The sequence below is a fragment of the Bos indicus genome, chromosome 5, assembly GCF_029378745.1.
Source record: "Bos indicus isolate NIAB-ARS_2022 breed Sahiwal x Tharparkar chromosome 5, NIAB-ARS_B.indTharparkar_mat_pri_1.0, whole genome shotgun sequence".
Taxonomy (NCBI): Eukaryota; Metazoa; Chordata; class Mammalia; order Artiodactyla; family Bovidae; genus Bos; species Bos indicus.
The window spans coordinates 5,936,513-5,941,332 of record NC_091764.1 but is presented as its reverse complement, the minus strand read 5'-3'; the positions used below and the strand labels follow the sequence as shown (position 1 = coordinate 5,941,332).

Below are 4,820 nucleotides of genomic sequence, written 5' to 3'. Positions count from 1 at the left end.
ATGTCCAAAACAGGATGACTGTTTCACGTTCTCTAAACCTGGTTCTTGCTCTGCTGCCCCATCCCAGTTAGTGGCATCACCAATCTCCCACTCAGTCAGAACAAAAACCTGGAGCCGTTTGGACTCCAGTCTTACCTTCACATCCTGCAGCCAACCAGCAGATCCCACTGCCCCACAAATGAAGTAGATTTCAAATCCGCCCATTTCTCAGGATTGCCTTTCCAGCCGCCAGTCACTTCATCTCACCCGCCATAGCTTCCTAAGGGTCTTGCTTCTAGACCTTGCATTTTATCCTAGACTGATTTCCCTACCCCCAACTTTTTATGTAAAAAATTTTAACTCCACAAAAAAAGTTGAGAAAAGAGCACAAACCCTACATCAGAATTCACCAATTACCATTTAACCCTTTGTTCATGTATGAGTGTGTGCATACACACACACTTTACTGAACCATCTGAAAGCAAGTTGTATCTCTAAATACCTCAGTATGTATTTCTCATGAACAAGGGCTTCCCTACATGACTAAATGATTCTTTTGAAGATGCAAATCCTGTCGTGTCATCCCTCTGCTCAGTCTTCCGAAGGTTTTTCCTTCACACGGAGTGAAATCCAGATTTTTCATCGTCTACAAGGCTGTCCATGTTCTGTCTCCTGCTTATCCTTAAATCTTACCCCCTACCACTCTCCCTCCAGCTTTCTCCCCACCAGTTACATTGTCAGTCAGGACAAGTTATGCCATACTGAGGTAACAGAGAACTCCAGGTCTCAAGAGGCCTGACACAGTGCATAGTAATGTCCTCACATAGCTGTTAAAGGTCAGCTAGGAGCTCTGACCCCACATGATTTTCTTCCTCACTCCTAGATCAGGGCTGATGGACCAGTTTCTGTCTTTAACTTTACCAGTCATCATGCCACAGAGAGAAAAGAGATCTAAAGGGTCTTTCATTGGCTGTGTTCAGAAGTGGCACATGGCATTTCTACTCATGACTCACCGGCCAGAATTAGTCGCACGGTGCTAACCCATGCACAGAAGAACCAGGTGGCTCCGTCCCACCTTGTTCCTGGAAGAGGAGAGAATTCTTGGCAGGCAGCACTAATGAGCACCCAAACCGGTGTTCCTTCTATCCCTTGAACACACAAGCCATCTCAGCCTCCAGGTTTTCCATTTGCTGTTCTGATGCACAAAACTCTCGCTCTGAGCTCACTTTGGCAGCACATATACTAAAATTAAAACGATACAGAGAAGATTAGCATGGCCCCTGTGCAAGGATGACGTGAAGAGTTCCATATTTAAAAAACAACAACACCTCTTTCCCTCTGATCTTCATATGGCTCACTTCCTCACTTTATTCAGGTATCTCTGCTTTCTTGTCACCTCCTTAGAGATACCTTTCTTGACTTTTCAGTCTAAACATATTCCTTCTCCATGACCTTCCTACCTTGGTAAGCTCTTTTTGAAGCACACATCTAATGTTATTAGTGTGTGTGTTTATTTTTCCACAATGACTGCTTTCCGCACTAGAATAAACTTCGTGAGAATGTGGACTTTTTCACTTCCCTATTTCCAGCACATAGGATACTGCTTAGCCAAGTAGGCACTCTACTAAGTTCACTGAATGAATGCATGAGTGAATGAATGAAGACAAATGGACCAATGGAAAGACTGACTAAGTCTCCCTCCTCCTGGGCAGTGATCCCAGAGATCCAGCCGACATTTGGATTTGCCTCCATGACTCCATTTTTGTGTCTAACACTACCTAAACTGACGCACCCAGTTTTTTCTTAAAATACTAAATCACTGCAACGTTCTACCATCCTGGAAGCCATTCTGTTTCCTCCAGGTGACTTAGCATGTCTCTGTTCTAAACAGTCATTTGTTCATTTTAAAGAGCAGCTCTCAGTAGGAAATTTTATTCGAAGTCTGTGCAGAAAGCCTCCCTGTAGCCTATGGATTGATGACATGTTGTGGTTGAATCACATTTATGCTTAGGTTAACAGTATAGTAAGGGCTTCCATGGTGGCTAAGACAATAAAGAATCTGCCTGCAATGCAGGAGACCTGGGTTCAACCCCTGAGTCGGGAAGATCCCCTAGAGAAGGGCATGGCAATCCTCTTGCCTGGAGAATTCCATGGACAGAGGAACCTGGTGGGCTACAGTCCATGGAGTTGCAAAGAGTCAGACACAACTGAGTGACTTAACACTCTCACTTTAACAGTGTAGTAAAAACACATAATTTTTTAGTCTCTATCACTTACAGCTACTCCTTTGGATGTTTGTATTTAGAGCCAGGTAAAATCACCAGGCAGCAATGCCTGACCTTATTATAGACAAATGTCTGGGTGAAAGCCTCACAAATGATTATAGCAATCAAGGTTCTTATGCCCAGATTAAATATATCTAGTTAGTAATTGGGTGTACTCTGTGAATTCAGAGTGGTTTCCATTCTGTCCCCCGCTATTGGGAAATCCTTACTGCAGCAACAGAAATGTCTGTTTTCTCTAAAAAGGGGATCCCATAATATATACAATCTTAATACATATTCCAGAAGTACATTTATGTAAAACTTCTTGGGACTTTACCTGTGTTTCTGTCACAATTTACATACCATTTTGTACTTATTAAACTCCTGTATTGGATTCTAATTTGTATTATATGTCTTAAAATTTACATTAACTTGCAGTATACCTAGTCTTAATAATCAGGGTTTCTTACACAATCCTCCAGGATAGTAATGCCTACAAGAACATTAGCAAATGATAACCTGTGCATAACTTGATAAGGGCGTTATCTGATTTGCTCCTTGAGAAGACTTTATTGGTTATTTAGAGGGGAAAAGCCTTCCCTGATAGCTCAATTGGTAAAGAATCTGCCTGCAATGCAGAAGACCCCGGTTTTATTCCTGGGTCAAGAAGATCCTCTGGAGAAAGGATAGGCTACCCACTCTGGTATTCTTGGGCTTTCCTGGTGGTTCAACTGGTAAAGAATCTGCCTGCAATGCAGGAGACCTGGGTTCAATCCCTAGGTTGGGAAGATTCCCTGGAGAAGGGAAAGGCTACCCACTCCAGTATTCGGGCCTGGAGAATTCCATGGACTGTATAGTCCATGGGGTCACAAAGAGTTGGATACAACGGAGCAACTTTCACTTTCACTTTAGGGGGGAAAAGGTCAATTTATATATTTGTGTTATTTGCAATATTTTATTCTAACCCTTTTGTGAAGTGAAATAAAAGATCATATATATATATATATATATATATATACACACATATATATGTATATATCTGAAGAAACAAAATGAACTGTGTAGTGAAGACAAAATTGGGGCCATTTGAATATTGTGTTCTGTGAACCTCAGGCGCTCGGTAGTGAAAGTGCTGTCTCAGCCACTGGCCACCAGTGTCGCAGTTTAGATTTCACATATAAGTGATATCATATGATATTTGTCTTTCTCTCTCTTACTTTACTTAGTGTGATAATCTCTGGGTTCATCCATGTTTCTGCAAAGAGAATTATTTCATTCTTTTTTATAGCCGAGTAGCAGGTAAGCTACCGTCTACGGGGCCGCAGAGTCGGACACGACTGAAGCGACTTAGCAGCAGTAGCAGCAGCAGCGTTCCATTGTGTGTATGTTTCGTGTCTTTATCCACTCATCTGTTGCTGGACATTTAGGTGCTTTTCATGTCTTGGCTATTGTGAACAGTGGTTCTGTGAACATAGGTGTGTGTGTATCTTTTTAAATTTTTGTCCAGGAAAAATTTCTGGACAAAATAGCTGAGGGGTGGGATTGCTGGATCATATAGAAACTCTGGTTTTTTGTTTTCTGAGGAACCTCCATGCTATTTTCCACAGTGGCTGCGCCAACTTACATTCCCACGAGCAGTGTAGGAGGCTTCCTTTTTCTCCACGTCCTCTGCAGCATTTGTTATTTGTAGACGTTTTAATGATGGCCATTCTGACCAGTGTGAGGTGATAGTTTAGACTGTAGTTTTGACTTGCATTTCTCTGGTAATTAGCAATATTGAGCCAATTTTCACATGCCTGTTGTGATTTGTTTTCTTTTCCTCTTGCGTTCGTGGCCCATTCTCTTCCCACTTTCCTTCACGTTGTCCTTTAGATGATTCTGCCTAAACCAGCTAATCCTATGAATCACTTACCAGGCATATTTTTCATTGTGCTGCTTATAAAATCAAATACAAATGCATTCATATTCATTTATGAATATATGAGTTATTTTTTACCTTGGCTGAGATTTCTCTTAGCTTCTTGTCTCACTCACTGCCCCTCCAGGGAGGCGAACGGACTTGCCAGATTGGTGAACTTGGGTGGAGGAAGTGCGGGTGGGTGTCTGAGCACTCCCTTTCTTTCCCTTGGTTAAGAGAAAGGAAGCAGGGTCAGCTTCACCCGCAGAGGCCCTGCTGGGACCATGTGTCTGACTCAGAGGCAGAGCATTCACCCGCCTGCTCCACGTAGCATGTTAGGCCCTCGGGTCCAGTATACGCATCAGAGGGAGTTACTCTGCGGTTTCTGTCTCCTTCAACCTGACCCCCATGTGTGCATCCCAGTGGGGGGAGTGATGTATTCAGTCTCCTAAAACCCCTTTCCTGCCACAGACATCGCCAGTGTTTTGTTGCCAGCGTCAGATGAAGTAGCAGCGAAGACCGATTGAAATTACTTGGTATCCTTACCATGACCTCCTGTGTGCCAGGGCTTGTATGCTCACTGGCTGAACTCTCTCCCCGATTGAAATTACTTGGTATCCTTACCATGACCTCCCATGTGCCAGGGCTTGTACGCTCACTGGCTGAACTCTCTCCCCAGG

General features: G+C 43.2%; 1 pseudogene; it reads left to right on the top strand.

Annotated features, from left to right (window-relative positions):
• The first annotated feature begins 1,197 nt into the window (after positions 1 to 1,197).
• On the top strand, positions 1,198 to 1,294 carry LOC139183408 (U6 spliceosomal RNA; annotated as a pseudogene).
• The last annotated feature ends 3,526 nt before the right edge of the window (positions 1,295 to 4,820 follow it).